Source organism: Silene latifolia, chromosome 10 (assembly GCF_048544455.1).
Source record: "Silene latifolia isolate original U9 population chromosome 10, ASM4854445v1, whole genome shotgun sequence".
NCBI lineage: Eukaryota > Viridiplantae > Streptophyta > Magnoliopsida > Caryophyllales > Caryophyllaceae > Silene > Silene latifolia.
In genome coordinates this window covers 102853233-102880490 of record NC_133535.1, presented here as the reverse complement: position 1 = coordinate 102880490, position 27258 = coordinate 102853233, and the positions used below count along the sequence as shown (strand labels likewise).

The following is a 27258-nucleotide window of genomic DNA, read 5'->3' as shown; positions in this document are numbered from 1 at the left end:
CTCCCTCATTTCTCTCAAAATGATGAATATCTTGATCAAGGCACAAAAATATAAATCCAAAAATGACAAAAATGCAATGTAAAAACGAAATGCAAGTTAGGGAGTTAGAATATTTCCAAATGGTGGTTTAGGGAGGACTCCACCAATTTCTCATCCAATGTGAGATGTCAAGGGGACATGTTCAAGGTGTTGTTGATGTTACTCAACACCTTGAAGAATTAGTCAAAAGCTTGTTCATTGTCATGATAAAGATCTTCAATAGATCTTTGCACTTGTTGTTCTCCATGATGGTCTTTGTTCATAGCATTACGAATATAGGGATTGAATATCCCTTGGAACTCATCATCCCAAAGACCGCAAACTTCGTCTACTTGATCATTAAAAATTTCTTGAGTTGATAAAGACAACTCTCCTTCTTTCTTGTTTTGGCCAATAAGGCCATCCTCTTCACTTGTCATGGGTGAGCTTTTCAAGCTCTCATTGTTGCTATTCTCTTGCTCTTTTGATGGAGCATCATCAACTTTCTTTTTCCATTGGAATTCCGACTTCTTCCTATCATCCTTCCGGCTATAGTGATCAACCATAAAGCATGGTTCATGCAAATGGGGAGCTCTCATGGTCTTGTCAAGATTGAAAGTTATGGTCTCGTCTCCCACTTCTAGAGTAAGCTCTCCATGCTTCACATCTATCACCGCACCCGTGGTGTGCAAGAAAGGTCTACCGAGGATGATCGGAATATTGGAGTCTTCTTCCATGTCAACGATGACAAAGTCCACCGGGATGAAGAATTTGCCGATTCTCATGGGAACATCTTCCCATATCCCTAACGGTGTCTTCGTCGATCTATCGGCCATTTGGAGTGTGATGTTGGTACATTTAAGCTCTCCCATCCCTAGCCTTTTACTAATCGAATACGGCATAACACTCACGCTTGCTCCTAGATCACACAAAGCCTTTTTTATTGTGGTGTCGCCAATGGTACACGGTATTGAGAAGCTTCCCGAGTCTTTAAGTTTCAGAGGTGAACTCCCTTGAAGGATTGCACTACTCACCTTAGTGAAGGCGATAGTTTCAAGCTTCCGGATCGACTTCTACCTCGTAAAGATGTCCTTCATGTACTTTGCATAGGCCGACACGTGATTGATTAATTTCGTGAAAGGAATCGAGACTTCCAAATTCTTCACAATTTCCATAAATTTTCCAAGTTGGTCATCAAACTTAGTCTTAGCTTGACGACTTGGGAATGGAAGTCTAATCACAATGGGCTCCTTCTCCTTGGCCTTCTCTTCACTTTTCTTTGAAACATCTTCTTTTGTTGGTTCATCTTCCTTAGAGTTTCGCACAACTTCCTCATTGTCACTAGCTTCCACAACTTTATCCTCAACTTTCTTCTTTGGTCCTTCATATCTCGTACCACTCCTCAAGTGAATAGCACTAACCGTTTCATGTCTTGGGGGATTACCTTGAGGTGGTAATTTCCCCTTTTGTCTTTGAGAGTTTGAAGATGCTAGTTGGGTCAATTGAGTTTCCAACATTTTTGTGTGGGCTAGGATGTTATTGATGGTGATGTCCTTTGCTTGACTATCTTTTTGCATTTGAGTGAAAAATTCTTGTTGATTCTTTTGCATTTGGAAGACCGCTTTTTGAACATCAAAACCTTGGTCATTTTGTTGATTGTATGGAGTTTGATTTTGGTAACCATGGTTTTGGTTGAAAAAGGGTCTTTGATTTTGGTTTCTCATGGGAGGTGGGGTGTATGTTTGTTGAGGGTTTTGAACATTTTGGCTTTTGTATGAGATATTTGGGTGGAATTTGGTGTTTTCATTGTAATAATTGGAATAAGGGGTACCACTCTTGTATGCTTGAAAAGCATTCACTAGTTCATTTGTTCTCCTACATTCACTTTGGTCATGTCCCAAAGTTCCACAATTCTCACATATCCCACTTGGGATTGATGAAGATGATACCATGGCATTAACATGATGCTTTGGTGATTTTTAGGCTTCTTCAAGTTTAGCCATAGCCTTCTCAAACTTCAAGTTAATGGTATCAATATGAGCACTAAGTTGAGCACCCAATTGAGTAATAGAGTCCACTTCATACTTTCCTCCTCTAGTAGCCTTGCGAGGTCTACTATATTGTGAGTTATGGACCGCCATTTCCTCAATCTTGTTCCAAGTTTGATTATCGTCAACTTCGGTGAACATACCATTTGATCCCATGTTGAGAATGTTTCTTGAGTCTTCATAAAGACCATTCCAAAATTGTACCAAGAATCACTCGCTAAGTCCATGATGAGGACAGGAGCGACAAATTCCTTTGAACCGCTCCCAAGCTTCATACAAAGATTCTTCATCCCTTTGCTTAAAACCCAGAATTTGAGCTCTTAGCATGTTAGTCTTTTTCGGAGGGTAGAATTTTTTGTAGAAAGCTAGAGCCAACTTCTTCCAAGAGTCAATTCCAAGAGTAGCCTTGTCGAGGCTCTTCAACCATTGTTTTGTGGTGCCAATTAGACAAAAAGGAAATAAGACCCATCGAATTTGGTCTTGAGTCACACCGGTTTGTGAAATCGCATCACAATAGTCACAAAAAGTCTCCATGTGATAGTGAGGGTCTTCACTAGGCATCCTCCCAAATTGGCTTCTTTCGACTAATTGGATAAATGCGGATTTTGCAATGAAATTCCCGGTTAAGTGTTGTGGTGTGGGAGTACCATTGGCTAGGTTCTCCTCGGTTGGTACGGAATGTGATGAAAATTTAGGCATTGTGGATTGATTTTGTGTTGGGTTCTCCTCACATTCTCTTGCAAAAGGGTTGATTAACTCAATAGTATTTGGTTGAATATGTACAACCTCACCAATACCTCTCAAAGTGTTTCTAGCAAGTCTTCTATTGTTTGTCAAAGTCCTTTCAATTTCGTGATCAATGGGTAACAAGTTACCTTGTGATCTTCTAGACATGCAAAATATCAAACAACTTGAAAATAATTAGAAAAAACCTTGAGGAGTTTTACTTCCCCAAGGCAAAGAAAGACACAACTAATAACAATCTAAGAAAATCAAATCAAGTTAACACCATCCCCGCAACGGCGCCATTTTTTTTCGGTTACTTTGTCGTTAGGAGCACCTAGACCAAAACAATATTTATAACTTCACAAACAACTCTACTATTAGTAAAGAGGCAAGTAAAGGTCGGATCCCAAGGGACGGGTATTGATGTAGGATTTTCGATTGCAAGTAGCGGTGTCTAGGGGTGTCACGATTTGGGGTTGAGATAAGAAGATCACTAAACTAAATAGCATAAAAGTAAACAAGCAAGATGATTAAAATGAGATGTAAAAAATTGATTAAAAAGCACTAGGGTGTCATGGGGTCATAGGGGATTCATTGGAATTGATCATACAAACATATTCTCAAATTATACGCAAGCAATTATTGTTGTGATGGATCGAGTTGGTTTATATCTTACAATCCTAGGAAGGTTTGGGTCCCAGAGCCGAATCGATTAGATTGTACAACACCTACAAGTCGACTTAATCCTCCCTACTTAACTATATGCATGGTCTAATGAGACTCGAGTTGGTTCATGTCTTACAAGTCTCATTGAAAAGGTAAGTGATGGGTAAAAAATGCAAGGATTCATAGGCTCGCATTTCATCAAACATAACATGTGCATAAGTTGAGATCACAACAAGCAAGCAAATAAATTATGAAAACATATTAAATTAAGCATGAATCATCCCCCATGTTGGTTTCCCCCCTAATTACCCATTAACCCTAGTTAAGGAAACTACTCACTCATTATCAAGTTTAACATGTTAACAAGGTTATCAATCATATTAACAAAGCAAAACATGATAAATAAATAAAGATGATTAACAATAATTAAAAAGGGATTAAAAGAATTATACCTACTAATGATTCCAAAATAAAGCAAAGAATAATAGAAGTACTTGATGAATGATTGGAAGGTTGTCAATCTCACAATAATAACCCAAATAATCTTCAATTACCCAAAATAAAAGATGAACAAAAGGGAAATTAAGGAAATGGGATTTGTATTAATATTTGATTAGAAGTTGATTACAAGATTAAGAAGATATTAGAATGATATAAACTACACTAAAGATTGATAAGAAGAACATTCTCAATCTAATTAGACTAATGGGGTATTTATAGTTGGGGATTAGGTACACAAATTAGGGTTTACTAAGGGCTTAAATGACGATTAAGTCCTTAAGGAATCGCTCCTCTCAGAAAAGATGCGAGTCTCCTTTTTGCCGGTCTTTCATAAATCTGCGCATCTTTCATGGAGGGAAGAAGAGGACGTATGGGCCTGTAAGACAATCCGAGCGTCCAAAGGGTCGGGACGGGCGGATTCTGGGGTGGCTGGACGAGCGGATTGGAGCGTGGTTGGACGGGCGTCCCTATGGCAAAGATGCTCGGATCTTTGGAGTCTTGGACGGGCGTCTTGCTATGATGGACGAGCGGATTGCGTCACAGATTTTTCTTTTCTTCTTTTCTTCTTCTCTTCTTCCAATAATCCTCCGGGATTTAGTCGGGGATGCAAGGATTTCTTCATCATTGCCAATCTACTATAATATGTATAAAGGCCTTCTAGTCTTGTCTTCTCTTTGATGCTTGGTCATTAGATTCGATTAATTTAGCTCTATTTTGCCATGAAAATGCAAGGTTTGCACTCCTCTCCTACCAAGGGAACAAAGCCTCAAAGAATATGCAAAACAAAGGACTAATGATAGTAAATGACCCAAATATGCACTAAAAAGCATAGGAACGAGGCTAATTTTGGGACTAAATATGCTCAAATAATTGTCACATCAAATATCCCCAAACCGAACCTTTGCTCGTCTCGAGTAAAGAGGTGACAAAAACAAGGACCGTTATTTAAACTAACCTAATAGCATAGCCGATATGAGACAATTAGAGGGTCTCACTCCGCCCCTTCAACTCACAACAAGACAACCATGAGGTAGGATGGCTTCTTGCAAGGCAAGGTGGGTCTTGCCAAAATGGCGACACATTCAATCATTAAAGCACACAAAATCAAGTAATGGATGCATATACAAAAGAATAGCCACTTTCCTCATTTAAGTGCCGAAAATTATCTAAAGGGAAAGCAATTCAAGGGTACACACTCCTTCATAGATGCAATTTCTTCAAACTACTAAGCCTAGAAGGATACCAATAAATCACCTCCAAGTTGTGTCAAGCTAGGGTACCTTTGTCCTCAATCGTTAAATGCTTTTGTCAAGAATAATAGACTCCCTGTGGTGTTAGAAACACCGGAGGATCGCGGAATTCCCCCTCTTGCCTAGACAAGAAGAAGGGTCGTCCCCTCTCTACCATGCACAAAAATGGATACGATGGATAAAGGGATCGATAGTATTTGAGTTTTATTTGGGAGTTTGCTTTGTTGTTGTTTTTCCCCCAAATTTCTTGTGGCATATAACATTTTGAGAACAATTTCTTGCCATTTTTTTTGATTTTTGGCATTTCAATACTTGACAACTTTTCAACTTTTTGCATTTTCTTTTGAACGTTTTCAAAGTCACCCCATATGTAGTGAGGGTGCTTATATTTGAAGCATAGGAGTTTTCATTTTTGTTACTCCTCTTTTCTTTTGATGCATTTGCAAACTTTTTATTTTCTTTTCTTTTCTTGAACTCAAATTTTTGAACAATTTCTCTTTGTGACCATTCCCTTTGATGACAAAATATATGGTAGAACATGGATGAATGATGGTTGCATGGTTTCAAGGGTCACCTTGGAATAAACGGTAGCCAAGGAGTTAATACACCACAAGGTACTCTTGACTAGGCCTTAATCCATGGGTTAAAGGATACTAGCATGACACATCCTAGGGTGTTTTACAAGTATTCTAACAAGCAAAGTCTTAAGAAGAAAAAGCATCTACTAGGGCCTATATACACTTGTCAAGCTTCCCAAGTAGACGGTTTCACAAAAATTTTCTAACATGCAACTATATGCTATGATGCAACTAACATTTATACATCCTAATGCATATGATTCTACCAACTAGTATGCCAAATAATCTAAATGCAATCCTAGATTCACATTATTTTTACCGCATCAATCAAAATAAAGCCACATAGTAATTAACATAAACAGGAAAAAGGAGATTGGAAAGATCATACCATGCGGTCTTCAATATCCTCATGTCTCGGATGTGGCGTAGTCAATCAATGTGAACAAGGATGAACAAACACAATATATACAAACAATATATACAAGACTATACTAAAAAGGAAATGAACATGTTTTTGGTTTTTTCAATTTTTCAATTTTTGTGGATTTTTTCAAAATTTTTGATTTTTTTGGATTTTTGAATAAAAGTCAAGTTAGAATTTCCCATCCCCACACTAGTATGGGCATTGTCCTAAATGGCCAATACGATAGGAAATTATGCAAGCATGATGCATGATTTCTAAACTAAATGCAAACTATACTAAGCTACACTACATGATGCATGTGTTTTTGTTATGGCGGAGAGCGTAATTTAAATTACCTCCCGATGCATATGCATGGACTTCCCTAAACCAAAATAGACATTATTTCTAACGTCTTGAATTTCGGGGTAGTTCATGCACATGGAATGCAATGCATGAAACTAAAAATTGTCATTTTGGATTTTACAAGTTGGGAACGATGAAAAGAACACCTTAATGAAGCCAAGGTGTTAGTCCTCCATGTTGCTAGGACTCCACAAACAAATGATCAAAATAAAATAAAGAAAACAAAAGAAGTAGACAAACCATAAGAGGGGTGAAAGAATGTAGGAGCCTCCAAGGTTTGCTAATCCTCCATCATATCATCATTATCATCATTTTCCTCCATAGATGTGGAATCATCTCCACTCCCACTTTCACTTCCTTGCTCTTCCTCACTTTCTTCTTCTTCCTCTTCTTGAGCTTCTCCTTCTTGAACATTCTCTTGAACCTCTTCTTCTTTACCTTCTTCATCAACACTCTCTTCATCAACATTCTCCTCTCCACCCGGTCTTCCACCACTAGAGGTGCTAGGAAAGAAAACTTCCATATCCGCCCAACTAGGCAAAGGACATGATGGATCATGAAGTCCTTGCCTAGCTAGATGTAGGAGGGGCGGATATTGGGCTTTGTAAGCATCCACTCTATCATTGTAAGCTTGCTTGTGTATTTCCCTCATGAGTAGAGTCATGTAATCATTTCCTACCTCGACATTCTTGGTTTTGAACTCGTGATACTCAAATGGATAGGGTGGTGTGACAATGGAGGAGGAGGGCTCGTCAATCTTGCCTCTTTGTTGTTGAATAATGTACTCGGTCTCCTCGGAGAGTGGAAGAAGGTAGTTTGGCAGGTGAACACTCAATCAACAAATCTTTGAAGGTAAGGTGAATGATCTAGCTTCATTGGTTAACCACCCATATTTGGTGTCAAGAGGATCATGCTTGACCCACTTAAACTTGTGAATCATGGTGTCCATATCAATGAGATGACCTCCTTTAACCGCCACATAAGTGTTGTCTTTGTTGAAATTTGGGTTAAAGTGCTTGGCCAAATAGGTAACTAGTCCTCCATTTACAATAAAAGTGGTGCCTTCTTTACCACAATCGACATTAAGCCATCGTTCAACCAAAAGTCTTAGAGCATTATATGGCTTAGTATATTCCCTTCCTATGTTCAAGGCCGACTCAAGAAGAACAAAATCGAGCTTGGTAAGATGATTAGTGTCATTTCTTGCTATCAAAGTATTCCCAATGACCTTATGCCACACTCTAATGCCCAGATGGTGGACTAATAGGGCACGACAATCATGAAAGCGCACAAATTTCTTTCCGGAAATTGCCTCCCAAAGAGGAGCGGGGTCATACTTTTCGGGGATCTTTTCATAGTACGGGGTATCACTAAGGCCTAAAATCTTACTTAATTCACACAATTGCAAGACGAAACTCGATGTGGGTTCTAATCTCCACCCTTGTGACTTTCAAGGAACTCAAAAATTCCAAGGTGAGGGAGGGGTATGTCAATTCTTTCATGGTAAACAATTTACCCAATCCCATAGCCTCAAAGAAGGTTTTGGTTTGTTCAAGAACACCCAACTTTGTCAAAGCATCTTCACAAATAAATTTTGTAGGCATAATGGTCTTCTTAGCAAAGAGAACAAATTTATCCCTATGAGAGTCGGAAGTGAAAATTACCTCCGGATAATTAGATAATTGCTCAATGACCGGAGTTGTTGATGTTGTAGCTTCCATAGAGGGACCTTGTTGAACCTCCAACCTTGCCTCATGGACTACCAATGCCTTTGACAATTGTTTTGCTTGAAGAGTTTGTTGCCTTTTTGATAGTATCTTCTTTGGGGGTGCCTTGTTACCTCCTTTAGTTCTTGCCATTCTTGATTACACCAAAGAAACATTGAAATCTTCAATTTTTAGTTATGTCCAAATCGATTTAAGATGAAAGAATGTTGCTTTGTATCTTAAAAATCGACTCAAAGGTTGAAGATTTTGGTGTTTGAATCAATTGTTGTTGCAAAAGGAGTGATTAATTTTTGTTGTGAGGAAGTTTGGATTTGATTTTGTTGAATTTGGTTGAGAAAGTTTGGTTTTGTTGATGTAGAGGATGAGGGTTTTTGGGGTTTTTGAGTTTTGGGTAGTGTTTGAATGTAGAGGAAATGAAAATAAATGAGGGAATAAGGGTTTAAAAGACCCATTATATTTGAAATAGCAGCAGGGGACGAGCGGATTGCATTACGGGACGCTCGGATTCTTCCGTTTTGCTTCAAGAAATGACGCCACAGACGAGCGTCTTTCAAAGCAAAGACGGACGGATTTTTCAATTTGAGACGAGCGTCTTCCTGCACGGACGCTCGGATTCTGTTACAGGGTGATTCTTTAAATTTCAACAGTAGAAAGACGAGCGTCTTTGCTGTAAGACGAGCGTCCAAAATCAGACGAGCGGATTCTTCATTGGGACGCTCGGATTCTGTGACAGACCATTTTTTTGAATTCTACAACTCTGGCAGACGAGCGGATTGTATCCTGGACGCTCGGATTCTTCAGGACAAGCGGATTCTCCTTTTGGCCGCTTGGATTCCTCCTTGTCCACACAGATTCAGGTCCATCCGTGGGTACTGCATAACCCTTATCATTTTCATTCTTCAATTCTCGTGTTCTTCATTGCGGGGGCACAACAAAGGCATGAATAGCCTAGGCAATTGCTATCCTCACACTAAGTCAAAGCACTACACATCAATAAAATCATAATTCCCTCCCTCATTTCTCTCAAAATGATGAATATCTTGATCAAGGCACAAAAATATAAATCCAAAAATGACAAAAATGCAATGTAAAAACGAAATGCAAGTTAGGGAGTTAGAATATTTCCAAATGGTGGTTTAGGGAGGACTCCACCAATTTCTCATCCAATGTGAGATGTCAAGGGGACATGTTCAAGGTGTTGTTGATGTTACTCAACACCTTGAAGAATTAGTCAAAAGCTTGTTCATTGTCATGATAAAGATCTTCAATAGATCTTTGCACTTGTTGTTCTCCATGATGGTCTTTGTTCATAGCATTACGAATATAGGGATTGAATATCCCTTGGAACTCATCATCCCAAAGACCGCAAACTTCGTCTACTTGATCATTAAAAATTTCTTGAGTTGATAAAGACAACTCTCCTTCTTTCTTGTTTTGGCCAATAAGGCCATCCTCTTCACTTGTCATGGGTGAGCTTTTCAAGCTCTCATTGTTGCTATTCTCTTGCTCTTTTGATGGAGCATCATCAACTTTCTTTTTCCATTGGAATTCGACTTCTTCCTATCATCCTTCGGCTATAGTGATCAACCATAAAGCATGGTTCATGCAAATGGGGAGCTCTCATGGTCTTGTCAAGATTGAAAGTTATGGTCTCGTCTCCCACTTCTAGAGTAAGCTCTCCGTGCTTCACATCTATCACCGCACCCGTGGTGTGCAAGAAAGGTCTACCGAGGATGATCGGAATATTGGAGTCTTCTTCCATGTCAACGATGACAAAGTCCACCGGGATGAAGAATTTGCCGATTCTCATGGGAACATCTTCCCATATCCCTAACGGTGTCTTCGTCGATCTATCGGCCATTTGGAGTGTGATGTTGGTACATTTAAGCTCTCCCATCCCTAGCCTTTTACTAATCGAATACGGCATAACACTCACGCTTGCTCCTAGATCACACAAAGCCTTTTTTATTGTGGTGTCGCCAATGGTACACGGTATTGAGAAGCTTCCCGAGTCTTTAAGTTTCAGAGGTGAACTCCCTTGAAGGATTGCACTACTCACCTTAGTGAAGGCGATAGTTTCAAGCTTCCGGATCGACTTCTACCTCGTAAAGATGTCCTTCATGTACTTTGCATAGGCCGACACGTGATTGATTAATTTCGTGAAAGGAATCGAGACTTCCAAATTCTTCACAATTTCCATAAATTTTCCAAGTTGGTCATCAAACTTAGTCTTAGCTTGACGACTTGGGAATGGAAGTCTAATCACAATGGGCTCCTTCTCCTTGGCCTTCTCTTCACTTTTCTTTGAAACTTCTTCTTTTGTTGGTTCATCTTCCTTAGAGTTTCGCACAACTTCCTCATTGTCACTAGCTTCCACAACTTTATCCTCAACTTTCTTCTTTGGTCCTTCATATCTCGTACCACTCCTCAAGTGAATAGCACTAACCGTTTCATGTCTTGGGGGATTACCTTGAGGTGGTAATTTCCCCTTTTGTCTTTGAGAGTTTGAAGATGCTAGTTGGGTCAATTGAGTTTCCAACATTTTTGTGTGGGCTAGGATGTTATTGATGGTGATGTCCTTTGCTTGACTATCTTTTTGCATTTGAGTGAAAAATTCTTGTTGAGTCTTTTGCATTTGGAAGACCGCTTTTTGAACATCAAAACCTTGGTCATTTTGTTGATTGTATGGAGTTTGATTTTGGTAACCATGGTTTTGGTTGAAAAAGGGTCTTTGATTTTGGTTTCTCATGGGAGGTGGGGTGTATGTTTGTTGAGGGTTTTGAACATTTTGGCTTTTGTATGAGATATTTGGGTGGAATTTGGTGTTTTCATTGTAATAATTGGAATAAGGGGTACCACTCTTGTATGCTTGAAAAGCATTCACTAGTTCATTTGTTCTCCTACATTCACTTTGGTCATGTCCCAAAGTTCCACAATTCTCACATATCCCACTTGGGATTGATGAAGATGCTACCATGGCATTAACATGATGCTTTGGTGATTTTTAGGCTTCTTCAAGTTTAGCCATAGCCTTCTCAAACTTCAAGTTAATGGTATCAATATGAGCACTAAGTTGAGCACCCAATTGAGTAATAGAGTCCACTTCATACTTTCCTCCTCTAGTAGCCTTGCGAGGTCTACTATATTGTGAGTTATGGACCGCCATTTCCTCAATCTTGTTCCAAGTTTGATTATCGTCAACTTCGGTGAACATACCATTTGATCCCATGTTGAGAATGTTTCTTGAGTCTTCATAAAGACCATTCCAAAATTGTACCAAGAATCACTCGCTAAGTCCATGATGAGGACAGGAGCGACAAATTCCTTTGAACCGCTCCCAAGCTTCATACAAAGATTCTTCATCCCTTTGCTTAAAACCCAGAATTTGAGCTCTTAGCATGTTAGTCTTTTTCGGAGGGTAGAATTTTTTGTAGAAAGCTAGAGCCAACTTCTTCCAAGAGTCAATTCCAAGAGTAGCCTTGTCGAGGCTCTTCAACCATTGTTTTGTGGTGCCAATTAGACAAAAAGGAAATAAGACCCATCGAATTTGGTCTTGAGTCACACCGGTTTGTGAAATCGCATCACAATAGTCACAAAAAGTCTCCATGTGATAGTGAGGGTCTTCACTAGGCATCCTCCCAAATTGGCTTCTTTCGACTAATTGGATAAATGCGGATTTTGCAATGAAATTCCCGGTTAAGTGTTGTGGTGTGGGAGTACCATTGGCTAGGTTCTCCTCGGTTGGTACGGAATGTGATGAAAATTTAGGCATTGTGGATTGATTTTGTGTTGGGTTCTCCTCACATTCTCTTGCAAAAGGGTTGATTAACTCAATAGTATTTGGTTGAATATGTACAACCTCACCAATACCTCTCAAAGTGTTTCTAGCAAGTCTTCTATTGTTTGTCAAAGTCCTTTCAATTTCGTGATCAATGGGTAACAAGTTACCTTGTGATCTTCTAGACATGCAAAATATCAAACAACTTGAAAATAATTAGAAAAAACCTTGAGGAGTTTTACTTCCCCAAGGCAAAGAAAGACACAACTAATAACAATCTAAGAAAATCAAATCAAGTTAACACCATCCCCGGCAACGGCGCCATTTTTTCGGTTACTTGTCGTTAGGAGCACCTAGACCAAAACAATATTTATAACTTCACAAACAACTCTACTATTAGTAAAGAGGCAAGTAAAGGTCGGATCCCAAGGGACGGGTATTGATGTAGGATTTTCGATTGCAAGTAGCGGTGTCTAGGGGTGTCACGATTTGGGGTTGAGATAAGAAGATCACTAAACTAAATAGCATAAAAGTAAACAAGCAAGATGATTAAAATGAGATGTAAAAAATTGATTAAAAAGCACTAGGGTGTCATGGGGTCATAGGGGATTCATTGGAATTGATCATACAAACATATTCTCAAATTATACGCAAGCAATTATTGTTGTGATGGATCGAGTTGGTTTATATCTTACAATCCTAGGAAGGTTTGGGTCCCAGAGCCGAATCGATTAGATTGTACAACACCTACAAGTCGACTTAATCCTCCCTACTTAACTATATGCATGGTCTAATGAGACTCGAGTTGGTTCATGTCTTACAAGTCTCATTGAAAAGGTAAGTGATGGGTAAAAAATGCAAGGATTCATAGGCTCGCATTTCATCAAACATAACATGTGCATAAGTTGAGATCACAACAAGCAAGCAAATAAATTATGAAAACATATTAAATTAAGCATGAATCATCCCCCATGTTGGTTTCCCCCTAATTACCCATTAACCCTAGTTAAGGAAACTACTCACTCATTATCAAGTTTAACATGTTAACAAGGTTATCAATCATATTAACAAAGCAAAACATGATAAATAAATAAAGATGATTAACAATAATTAAAAAGGGATTAAAAGAATTATACCTACTAATGATTCCAAAATAAAGCAAAGAATAATAGAAGTACTTGATGAATGATTGGAAGGTTGTCAATCTCACAATAATAACCCAAATAATCTTCAATTACCCAAAATAAAAGATGAACAAAAGGGAAATTAAGGAAATGAGATTTGTATTAATATTTGATTAGAAGTTGATTACAAGATTAAGAAGATATTAGAATGATATAAACTACACTAAAGATTGATAAGAAGAACATTCTTAATCTAATTAGACTAATGGGGTATTTATAGTTGGGGATTAGGTACACAAATTAGGGTTTACTAAGGGCTTAAATGACGATTAAGTCCTTAAGGAATCGCTCCTCTCAGAAAAGATGCGAGTCTCCTTTTTGCCGGTCTTTCATAAATCTGCGCATCTTTCATGGAGGGAAGAAGAGGACGTATGGGCCTGTAAGACAATCCGAGCATCCAAAGGGTCGGGACGGGCGGATTCTGGGGTGGCTGGACGAGCGGATTGGAGCGTGGTTGGACGGGCGTCCCTATGGCAAAGATGCTCGGATATTTGGAGTCTTGGACGGGCGTCTTGCTATGCTGGACGAGCGGATTGCGTCACAGCTTTTTCTTTTCTTCTTTTCTTCTTCTCTTCTTCCAATAATCCTCCGGGATTTAGTCGGGGATGCAAGGATTTCTTCATCATTGCCCATCTACTCTGATATGTACAAAGGCCTTCTAGTCTTGTCTTCTCTTTGATGCTTGGTCATTAGATTCGATCAATTTAGCTCTATTTTGCCATGAAAATGCAAGGTTTGCACTCCTCTCCTACCAAGGGAACAAAGCCTCAAAGAATATGCAAAACAAAGGACTAAAGATAGTAAATGACCCAAATATGCACTAAAAAGCATAGGAACGAGGCTAATTCGGGGACTAAGTATGCTCAAATAATGGTCACATCAGTTGGTCACTCAAGTGCTGGCATATGCTAAGTTTTTGAAAGAGATATTGTCCAAGAAGCGGTCTTTTGATGAAGTGGAAACTATGGCGTTCACTCTTGAATACAATGCCGCATTGCAAGCCAATTCTCCACCTAAGCTTAAGGATCCAGGGAGTTTTTCTATTCCTTGTAATATTAGGCCCTTTAACTATTGACAATTCTTTATGTGATTTAGGAGCGAGTGTCAGTGTCATGTCATATAAAATTTGCGATCAATTAAACATGACTAAGCTTAAATGTACTAACATGACTCTACAAATGGCTGATAGGTTTATTAAGCACCCTATGGGTATCTTAGAAGATTTGCCAGTTAGAATAGGGAAATTTTTCATTCCAGTCGACTTTGTAGTGATAGATATAGTTGAGGATTCTCGTGTTCCTATTATTCTAGGACGGCCATTCTTGAATACAGCATGGGGGTTATAGATGTTAGGCATGGGAGTCTTACGTTCAATATTGGAGATGATACTATTACTTTTGGTCTTGACAAAGCATCACGTCCTCCTGATTTAAAAGTTTCTTGTCATATGATTAATGCTCTTGATCCTACTTTTGATGATTCCCTTGCTTATTTTTTTGACAGGATTCAGTCTGACGCCCCTGCTGCTGCGTCATATCCATGGAGCAAGGAAGTGGATGAGATTGAGAGGTTGATTTATGGAGATGAGCCTACTCCTGAGATGGTTTACAGCTGTGATGAGAGTGTTGACTTGGAGGCCGAGTTGGATGCTTTGGAAGCAGAGATATTTAGAGAGGAGCCCGTCGTAATTTATGAGATGAAGCAAGCTCCTTTAATGGATGAAGTGCCCTATTTCCTTCCAAATGATGATGACTTGAAGAGTAATGAGCATGCTTATTCATATTTTACATTAGACTTTGAGTTTTATGAGCCAAAACTTTATTCATCATTTATTTTCTTTGCTTGGACTATTTATTGGTGTTACTTATGTTTGTGTGTAGCACATGCGCTACTTTTTGATTTACTATTACGTGCTTTAAGTTGTATTGATTCTGAGTTTTATGAACATTTGTTTTAAAATGCAGGAATTTGCTCGCCAGCTTGGTTCCTCGATCGAGTGCTGCCAGGCTCGATCGAGTACCCTAGCTTTTTCGGTTTAATTCTTAGCCAGATGATGATAGGAATTGCGCGGTTGATCTTTCTCCCCTATTTTTGCAGCTGGTTTGGGGGAACTCCTACGCTCTTACCCGGTATTCTCTTCCCTTGTACCTTCTTTTATTGTATTATCTCTAGTTATTTCCCATTCCTTTGTTAGATGTGTCCTTTAGGTTGTTGGAAATTTTGTGTGATTGTTATACTGTAGGCATCACAATGAACACACTGTGACATTTAGATTTGGGGGAAGAATCTTTAATTATGTTGTGTGATTTATTTTATGTTGTGTAAAATCCATAAAAATAAAAAGTTTCAATACACAAAAACATGTTTTTACTTTGTTTTAGGTCGACTCTTGGTGAATTAAATAACAATGATGTTAAATTGCATTGTTTTTGCATTTGAATCCCATTTAGTTGTCCATGTACATTATTTTGACCCGTTATCCATGAAAACAAAGCTCATAATTCAAGTCTTAACCGTATTGACATGCCTTATGCTAATTAGATTTGACACAATTATGTTGGTAAACTACTTAAATTCTGAGGTCTATAGAGCTTCCTAGGCCAGGAACATCAATAAACTAGTCTCATTGTCAATTAGGCTTGAGTGTGGTTTCTCCTTGTGGAATGTACAATATCAAACTGTATAAGTGTGATATTGATTTCTTGATACTTTTACTGCTTCCATTGGACTAAGTACATGTGGATAGGCGGTTTTTACCGTTCAAATAAGCCTTACATTACCTTTTGTTTAGTCCGTATGAACCCTTGTAGTCGTTCTATATCCTACATTTATTAGCTATAATCAAAGAATTTGCCTACCTTATCGGAAAAGTCGCAGTTGCTTGTTTATCATGTCTATTTTGCTATTATGGTTGGGTTGGGACTTATTGTTGTCATGTGGGTATAGCAAAGTACTTTTTAGCAATTGTGTTGTATCCTTGTGTTGGAAAAAGAAAAATATGAAGCAAAAAAAAAAGAAAAAAAAAGAAAAAAAATAGAAGAAAACAAAAAACAAAAAAAGAAAAAATTTAAAAAGAGAATTTAAAAAAGAAGAAAAGAAAAGAAATTGATTGCTTCATTTGGTTTTGTCAAGAATCAAAAGGATGGTCACTAGTTGAGATGATTTCTCTAGATGGGTTGTATTCAAGCTTACTTTTGTCTAGATTTGGTTTTGGTTTAGCATTGCGACTACCGTCTTAGTTCCACATATCCATACCGTGCTTTGGTACAAACCATTTATATCCCTTTAACCCATTTGCCACCCTTATTGTCCTTGATACATTTACTTTTGTCTAGATATTGGATGCATACTAGTTGGGGAAATCTCTATCACATTAGATTGCATGCATGTTTCATAAGTTGAGTGAGTGTTTCTACTTCTTTCTATCTTTACCTATAACTCACCCTTACATACTTGTGAGTGCATGAGTGAATCCGCGAGAATCCGACTAATTTGTCTTGCAAGATCGAAAGGTATTTGGCATTTGTCTATAGTACGGTGACATGAGACTTGAGCTACGTTTTCTATTTCCCGTACCTTTGAATTTATTTTATTGGTACACTTTGGTCATTGCTTTGTTTAAGATATGGATAGCTCGGGATTTGTATGTGCATCAACATTAGCTCTAAGTTGTTTATTCGCCATTTGTATGATTGCCTATTGTATTATGTGATGCTTTGCTTGAGGACAAGCAAAAATATGGTTTGGGGGAGTTTGATGAGTCATAATTATGTGTATATTTATGCCTCCCCTTAATTACTTTTGATTCGGTTTTCGTGCTAATTTATATTAAATATATGCCTTTTATGTTAGAATGTTGTTACTTCCGCTATTTGATGTTTAATGCAGGAATGATGCATTTGAGGAGCAAATGAATGAAATGGGCATCGCGGAGTAGGCATAGAGGAATACACGGAGCATGGCACGGGAATATAGAAGAATAAAGGAAGAGAAATAAAGAAGACAACACGAAAAAGTGGACAGCAGCAAGTTCCTCGATCGAGTAGATGGAGGATTGATCGAGGAACCTTCATACTCGATCGAGTGAAGTGAGGATTGATCGAGGAACCAGCCCAATTGATTAAAATATGTAATTTCGAGAGTTGGGGTTTATGAGAATTAGTGCCTCGATCAAGTGCACATAGGCTCGATCGAGGAACCATTAGTTTCCACTATTTTCCGCAATCTCCTTATGTCGGTTATGTTTTACTATAAATACCCAATTCGTACCCTAAGTTTATTTACGCTTTATTTTACTTCTAAAACCCTAGAAAACTCTTAGTTTAGTTTTATTGCTCTTGTTTCGGATCTATATCTTTTTTCTTCATCATTACGGTATTGATCTTTCTTCAATAATTATTATTCATTCGTTATTCATCTTTTATTGTTATTAATCATGTTTCTTATTATTTCTATTGTTGTTCTTCCCTTTAGTATGAGTAGCTAAGCCTTTAATCTAGGGTGAAAGGGGATCTAGATTGTTGGAAAAGGGTTAATTAATGAATTGATTGTTAAATTGCTTTTGATTGTTGTTCAATTATCGTTTTACATCTAGTTAATTAATTACTGGTCAGAATTGGTTAATTAGTCTTGCAAACTAGGATTTTCACCGACCGGGTTAAGACTAGTATAGGCCACGGTAATTGAATTAGACCGACTTAATAATAGCGATTGCATGTTAAGTTTATGTCGAAAAGGACATATTAGAATCGACCGATCATATGACTTTCAACAATATAAATCGCTCAATTAATGAATTAAACCTTACCTTTGGATGTCTACCTAGTGAACCGAATCACTAGACTCGTTATTATTATTGAATTTGTCTTTATTTACATCGCAATTAGTTATTAGAAATTAAACAATCAACCCCATAAAACTGTTACTTTAAGACAAATCTAAATATTAACAAATAGATTATTACCGCCTCCCTGTGGATTCGATACCTGACTTACCGCTTGCTATTTTGTTAGTACCAAGCTAGAATTTATTTTGATTAAGGCCAAACGACTGAAAATAACCTTATCAACAATGGCAATAATAAAGCACATAAAGCAACCATAATAATAAAATACACTCAGTACAAATAATCAGACCGTTTCACACTACATCCAAACCATCAATACAATAGCTAACAACCATCGCAGCAATAATAACTGACATGTAAATAACAATAATGCGAGTGGAGTATTAATTCCCTACCTTTAGCAAATCCCTATGTGCAACCACGTTGACAATAAACGGTTCCTATGGATTCACTACCTAATTAACATATATTAACTTTCAATTAAATTTTATACTACGCAAATAAGAACGATGACAAAATTATTCGAATCCCCAAACTAGGGTTTCAGTCTGTCACGGTCAAAGTCACAGTTAAACCGTGGTCCGTCACGGTCTCGGTTGGGTCAACGGTCACAAGTCTAGCGCGGGAAATGTAAATAATTAATCAGAACTATAGATCGATACTAACTTACAAGGATTGATACGAAATAATGATCAAGACTCCTATGTTGCGCGCCTCCTCTCTTTTCTCCCCTCTCTTATGAAATTTTAAGTGTTATGGTAAGTAAAAGTGTTTTAAAACTGACTTGGATGGGTATTTTTCGGTTTTACGTAAATCTGCGACAAATAGGAAACAATTTATCCAACTCGTCTGATCTGCATCTAACGACTTAGTGGATCGACATAGTACACATTGTTGATCGACCAACCTCCTACAATTCCAGTCAACATGCCAGCAATATCGATCATCAAGCATATATGGTCGATCGACCAAAACTCCTATCGATCGACTGTAAGATTCATTAATCCCTTATTAGACACCTCTAATAACTAAGTGTTTATAAGTAAAGTCATAAACTTAAAGGAACTTATGCATGCATAACAAAATACAAAGTAAGAAGGAAAGCTTGATTATTCTTACAAGGAGGGCCGAATGGTTTATACTAATTTGGTCTCCAACCAAATTAGTCTTCTTAAAGAAAAATCCAAATGCCAGAAAAACCCTAGATCTAATTGCAAGATCTACTCCTTAAAGATTTGTACCAAGGAAATCCTTCTTAAATCAAATACTAATTTGATACTAGAATTAGTATAAGACTACCTTAATAAGACTTAATATTATCTTGATAATATTATGATTTTGTAAGTTTTTTCTTCTTAAGAAATTTTACAACAATTAGAGAGAATAATGATAATTCTCAAGATGTGATGAATAAGAATAATCTTATTAGTATGTGAAATACAATACTTAAGTGTAAATGCAGGGAGGGCACCGGTTTTGGCATGAGTAGAGTGCCCAATGCTTTTTCATTTTTCTCTTCTCAAGAGTGTAGGTATGCATGCCTATGATTAGGAGGTAATCATCATGCTTCCCACTTAATTAAATAATTAAAGCACAAATCCTCCTTCCCCTACCATTTACACGACACATACATGTTAATGTGGATCCATTTTAACTTTGTCGATTGTCAATTTTGTGTAATGTGACATATTGCACATGTTACTAGACATGTTAATTAAATAATGCATTTTGAACTAATTAAAAATTATTTTATTAATAAAATAAATCACATAAAAAATTAGCTAGTAATTCTGGATTACAAGTACTTAAAATGGGAACCAAGTGGTGTTAGTCCAGTGGTAGCCGGGTTAAACCTTGAAGCTTGCAGAAATGCAGGAGTTGAGAGGTCCCGGGTTCGACTACCAGCTGGGGCGATGATCACTTGGCCACTGCAACCCCCAAAGGGGGTGGCTTACATAGTCCATGTGGTGGTTCGGGAATGCATGGGCCCGGGGGGACTCAACCCCCTCGTCATAAAAAAAAAGAGTACTTAAAATGTGTCATTCAATTATAAATTACAACAACTTGTATTTATAATAAATTGTTCATTCTTATTTTAATTGTTTCATAAACAACAAATAAATCTAAGTAATAAAACAATTTAAATTACTTAGACCGAATCTTATTTAATCAAATTACAATATGATACGTAATCCTACTCACACAATCATTTGTCAATATTAAGGAATTAATTAACTTGTATCAGTATACAATTAATTAATTATCTATTAAGAATGTTTCCCTAGAGGTGTGACCTTAAGGGATCAACTGATCACCACCGTCACAAGACAGTAATGTCAAACTCTAGTTAGCCAATCATTACCGATTAATGTGGATCAGTTGACAATAAAATATTACTTTCCCTTTAGTATTCTTAATATGAGATTTAAACATGTGATCGCATTATTGTCGAGGACACATACTCCAACAATCTCCCACTTGTCCGCGACAAGTGTGCGTCACCAATTCTCTTGTACTATTACTATCTCCCACTGAATGCAAGGTGTCTTGTAGGTCGTACTTGTATTTGATCATATCATGAGTGGTTTACTCGATCTGGAGAAAAACCGTCTGACCGGAATTATCTACCATACATACCTTCCGAGCGTGCCCACGCATTTCCAGTTCATTGCTCCTCGAGTGGCCTTGAGATATAAGATAACCCTGACGGGGATGGACAATTCCTTTTGCACTCTTCCCTTCGAATAGCCACAACTCATCATGACCCAAAATACGCCCATTAGACCCCGATTAAGAAGGTCGCAGAACATAAATCAAAGTCACTTTGAAACTGTGCCATCTTAGGCGAACAGTCATTAGTCAAAGAGTCGACTCATAAGAATACCATAGTAGCTCTCGCCACGACCAGGCTATAAAAATTTCCAGAACTCTATAAGCGGTCATAAGCCCGATAGAGTGTCTCTCACAGTCTGCCTATGTGATTGACTAGTCATCTCTTATGACTCTATGGCACTTAAACTTGCCATCAATCGCATCACACTCTGGTTACTTCGAGATGTCACCTCATATAAGCAACCAGGGGCGAATACTATGTTAATCTAGTTCACTTTAATGGGGTTCAAAATTGTCTCAACAATCCATTTGGATGTAACAAAGTACAAGATGAGTTAACGATAACTCAAACAATAAATGTGATTATCACACACGAGTAGTCAATACCATATTTCTACTCCATGTCTTATAATCATAAGTGCACTTATGCACTTGCCTAACGCAATAAAAGTTTAGTTTGTGAACATACCACGTGTTCAAGTGTTCAAACTTGTGAATTGCGATTTCCTTCAATTTCATGTTATCCCTTATAGCATGAATTTTACTAAGTACATGTCTAGACTCCATACTAGACTTAGGTTCTTTAGCTTGAAAGAAATTCTTAGTGTTATCATATAACTTGTGATGTAGGTTTCGGTGGACAACACTACTTGTAGTTTTAAAGTACACCACCTAATCACAACGTACTTAGGTTCATTTCGTAGAATCTTGCAATAGATGACAATAAAATACCCTTTCTAGTCATTTTCTCCTTAGGTCAATAAAACTAGCCTAGGATTTGCACAAATCCTAATGAGTTTGGAAACTTGAGTTTGTGTAACCTCTTAGCACACAACTAAGTATCCTTCCAAACTCCAGAACAGACCATTAGTTCTCCTAGAGAATTCATGACGGTTCCTTGAGGCTTACCAACGACTCTCATATGGGTTAACTTGTTATCGACTTATCATGCTCCAAGCATTTAATTCATCTAGGACATGTGCATAATGGCATTACATGATTATACCAATGGCGGAAATATTGGTTATCGAATTCATGTAGATAACAGTTCTTAGGTTCAGTAAATAACCACGACTCTATCATTGTAATTCTATATTCATCGACATGAATAACCTACTTAACTGGTTGATTTCTTTAAGATGAAGGATCATTATCAACATAAGATACCTATCTAAGTGCCAATCCAACATCCCATGTTTTAATAGATTTACATGATGTCCAATATCATCCAGAATTGAAAACCTAAATACTTCTTTATAAAAGACAGTATATGCTCGTCATTCTCAATGAGTAATTTGTTATGCAATTCATGAAGGATGATTGCTCCCACTAAACTTCATGTCTAAACATGACTGTCACTAACTCCCACTCAATCTCACATGTTTCGTAATTGATAACTCATTCAAAACATTACATGAAATGAAATAATCATTGCTTTACTAAGTATTTAGAGAAAACCATATATGTCACTCATATATTTCTTTCAAAATACCCATTTGGAAAGAGGTTTTAATATCTAACTTATTCATTTTCATATGAGGTATAGCAATGTATTTGAATCTTTAGCATAGCTAACAATTAACTTAGCTTTCGTAGACATCGACATGTCTCTCTATGCAACTCTTAATCATAAATTTCTATTTACTTTGGATTGGTCTCAACAATCCCAAATAAATCCATTTACTTGCATAGATACCATTTTGGTTTCATAAGTCTCTTAAGTAAAATGTCGAATTTTAAAATATCTAGTTATATCCCTTCATAGATCAAAATCTTACATTCCAAGAACATTTTCTTTTGGTCTCCTTACGTAGTTCCCTCAAGAACGTCTTCTTTTGGTCTCCTCACGTAGTTTCCTTAAGAACATCTTCTTTTGGTCTCTTCAAGTAGATCCTATCTAGTCAAGGTTTGTGGCTAGATTTACTCCCACTCTATCTTGAGGAGAAAAGCACTTTTTCTCCAAAGATAGCTTTTGAGCCACAAACAATGATGGTGAAGGAGGAAAACATATCACATATCAACTTTATAGTGATTTGTTGGAGACAATTTGGAAAAATAATATAGACTAGATGATTTCAACTTGATAGGTGTATAGGATAAGGTTGGTAATATTTCCCTAGTTCAATAACTCAATATAACTTTATAATTGATCTTACATTAGTAAGTTGTGACTTTAGTCACAATGGCATGAGGAGAATCGAATTCATAGCTCATGGACATATAATGACTCAATCATTATAATTGTCTATTTGATCACAATTTAAGTCAATAATCTTATGTTTCTAGATGCAAGTAGTGTATGATGACAAATTTTAGAACAAACGATACGATAAAATAAGTGACTTGGGTTGCAAACCAAGTCACCAATATCCAAAATACAACCATTGTTTAAGGAAACAACCAAATATACAAGTCGAACGAGGAAATCAAAATAGTTCTAACGTTTCAAAATACAACATGAAAATAAAGACAAAACAAAATAAAGCTAAGCTTCCATCGATCTAGCATCATGGGTGGCTACATCTAGCTTCCCTCAAGATCTTCTAGGCTTGCTTTTTTTTGCCCTTGTCTTTGCTTGGATGCCCTAATTACAATAAAAAGGGTAAAACATCACAACTTGTATCAAAATACTAAAGTTGAGATAGAAACATAAAAGATAGGGATAGTTATTTACCTATTGGAATAATTTTTCCAGCTTTGATATCGCCAAGGTACTTCGGACAATTTCTCTTCCAATGCCCAACACCATTACAATAGTGGCATTTGTCCCCGGACGGGGCACCCTTCTTGGGCTTAGAGGAGCTATCTTCACAAGCTTTTCCTTTGTTCTTGTAGGGAGTTTGCTTCTTTCCCTTGTGACCACCTTTCTTGAAATTCCCTTTGCTCTTTTGGTTAATGTTGAGCACATCCTTGGTGGTGCTAACACTTTGCCCTATGTCCCTCTCGGCTTGCACAAGCATTTTGTGCAATTCATCGAGGGACACCTTCAAGTTTTGCATATTAAAATTCACCCTGAATTGAACATATGCCTTAACCTTGTTTAAGGAATGAAGAATTAAATCAATGATGAGTTCTTCGGGAATCTCTACCTTTTTCAATTTTAGAGTCTCAACATGCTCCATCAACTTGAGCACATGAGGGCTAACTTTTTAGCCCTCCTTAATGTTGAGATCAAAGAATGTAGATGCCGCTTCATATTGAATGATCCTCGGAGCTTGTGAAAACATGGTCACAAGTTTTGTATAGATCTCATAGGCGGTGCTAATCTTTATAGCACTCCTTTGAAGTTCGGCCTTCATAGAGAAGATCATCACATTTTTTATCGCGGCCGACTCCTTTTGGTAAGTCTCATAGGCTTGCCTAGCGGCGGGAGTAGATCTAGCGGTAGGTGTGGCGGGAGAGGCCTCGGTAAGGTAACGAAGCTTGTCATCACCCTCCGCGGCCAAGCGAAGTTGTGCGTCCCAATCGGCGAAATTGGACCCATTCTTTTCTAATTTACAACGATCCATGAAGGATCAAAGCCATGAAACATTGGTGAGAGTGTTTGAGCTAGTGGTCGCGGATGAAATTGGAGTTGCCATTGCAATTGAAAAAACATTTCGACTACAAGACAGAAAGTGAAGGAATTAATAAACATCTATCATTTTAAAATTACTTGTAAACATTTTAAACAAGTTTTAAACATTTATATAGTGACCTCTACCCAACTATTATAAATGATCTTGAGATCCAAATTCATATTAACTCGGGCACGGTGAGCCGATTCATCCCTTATCAATATAACTCGGTGGTTTAACTCTTTAATCGATTCTACTTCTAGAACTCTCGGTCGATAAAATTACTCTAATATTTATCTTTAGCCCAGAACACATATGACTACGGTCACGAATACTTCCGTTGAGCTCAATCCAAATTTCGATGTAATAACAACTTACTACCCACTTACCCAACGTTACAAGTTTAGCACCCCGGTGAGTCGAGCCTACTTCCTTATGAAATTGGGATTCATGGTTCTACTATTTCGTAAGGCTAATTCTCAATTATTATTTAGTGAGAGGTCATGTCAATTTATTATCTATCTTTTTTATGTGAACTAAAGCGGTGAACTACGATAATTATAATTGACACGGTCGATGACTCGATAAAATAATATGCATGTGTAGTTATGGCGATTTGGCTATGCATGCAAACATATAAAACAAATGCAAAACAAAAATAATAAAATCCTAGTATGGCCTTCCTAAAATAGTATATCAAATAAACAATTTACAAATTCGGAAACCAACTCCTTTGGTCCCTTGAACTTCATTTGGCACACACTCCAAGGCAACTTTGTCTTTGTCTGATCACTTTCTTAAATTGCACCGTCTCAAGGAACACCGAAATAAATAAATTACATAGCTTTTCTACTTTATGCAATATAAAAAGAAAAACAAAAATAAAATAAAATAAAATAAAAGTGATACGAGATCACATTAATTACAACCAAATCGATATCCCCATTCATTTCGGGAAATACCAATTAAAAACTAAGGCCATACTAAGTACAAATTACATAATTCAAAATTATATAAAATTAAAATATGACAATCATAATAAAAATGCAGCATTAATTTATGTATGAAACATGCCACGTGATATGCCAAATCGCCCTATTTAAGCTAATATCGTATATTCGGTCCGGTTTTATGGATTGTTGTGAATATTAACTTATTAAAATCACACAATATTACATAAATTAAATCTATGTCCAAGTTAATTACCCCAACCTTCTTAGAACTCAAAAATTTAGTCTTCACTAAATATTTAACAATAAGTCAACTTGATATTTTATTATTGCTCTTTAAACATCTATTATTCATAATAATAAAGAAATAATTCCCAACCAAGTCATAAAAATTCGAAAATTTCAAAATCATAATTTTGTATATTCTGAAAAATTCCCAACATTCCAAAACTTTAATAAAATTTGCCCTTAGGTTATTATAATTTATTTCAAAAATAAATCGTATAAAACATAATTTTAACCCTTCAATTCCAAATTAAACCTAAAATTATGCAATAAATCAAAACTATAATTTTGAATATTCTAAACAAGTTTCTAGAACCTGGAAATGATAAATTGTTAAGTCCAAAAATCGAATTTACACTTATGACTATTAAAGTTGTTTTTTTATCAATTTATATCTCATAAAAATTAGTAACCATTAAAATCATACGAAATTTAACACGCAACTTTAGATTTGTTGTTCATATCATATATACAACATTGGGGAAAAATTTCATGCAAAAAAATTCATTTTAGCTATTTTTGCTAAAATAGTCACTATTTATGTGATTTTTACATCTAAAAATCATAAATCATGCAAAATAAAACCATTTTATTTCAAAATTTACGTATAGTGTGTAAATATTTCATGTGAAAATATACTAAAATTTCATGGCCATTAACGAAGTCTAACCATTTTTAACCAAAATACCTCTATTTAATCGATTTTTATCATGTAAATATCATAAATCATGTTATATAAAACCATTTTATAAGAAATTTTACATAAAATGTGTAAAATATGCATGTGAGGTCATGTAAAAATTTCAAGGTCAGAATCATAGTCTAACTAATTTTAGCATTTTAAGTGTCATTTTATACAATAAAATGTAATAAAAATACTAATAATCATTTTAAAGAGCAATAAATTACCATAAATCATCAAAATGACCTAAAATCCATTTAGGACCAGAATGTTAAATATGCAAAATTTTCATGGCATTTATCTTCATAAATCACAAATTTTAGTTTTATATGTTAACATATTAACTCGGAAAAATAAAATCGATTATGCATGCAACAACTCTTGCTCTGATACCAATTGTAAGATTCATTAATCCCTTATTAGACACCTCTAATAACTAAGTGTTTATAAGTTAAGTCATAAACTTAAAGGAACTTATGCATGCATAATAAAATACAAAGTAAGAAGGAAAGATTGATTATTCTTACAAGGAGGGCCGAATGGTTTATACTAATTTGGTCTCCTACCAAATTAGTCTTCTTAAAGAAAAATCCAAATGCCCCAAAAACCCTAGATCTAATTGCAAGATCTACTCCTTAAAGATTTGTACCAAGGAAATCCTTCTTAAATCAAATACTAATTTGATACTAGAATTAGTATAAGACTATCTTAATAAGACTTAATATTATCTTGGTAATATTATGATTTTGTGAGTTTTTTCTTCTTAAGAAATTTTACAACAATTAAAGAGAATAATGATAATTCTCAAGATGTGATGAATAAGAATAATCTTAGTAGTATGTGAAATATACTACTTAAGTGTAA

The 27258-nt window shown here is 36.6% G+C and overlaps 2 non-coding genes across 2 annotated transcripts; both read left to right on the top strand.

Moving 5' to 3' along the window:
• The first annotated feature begins 2286 nt into the window (after positions 1-2286).
• On the top strand, positions 2287-2393 carry LOC141610222 (small nucleolar RNA R71). Its single transcript, XR_012528118.1, has one exon. It is a non-coding gene; the product is annotated as a small nucleolar RNA R71 (small nucleolar RNA).
• Positions 2394-11573: 9180 nt separating this feature from the next.
• On the top strand, positions 11574-11680 carry LOC141610221 (small nucleolar RNA R71). Its single transcript, XR_012528117.1, has one exon. It is a non-coding gene; the product is annotated as a small nucleolar RNA R71 (small nucleolar RNA).
• The last annotated feature ends 15578 nt before the right edge of the window (positions 11681-27258 follow it).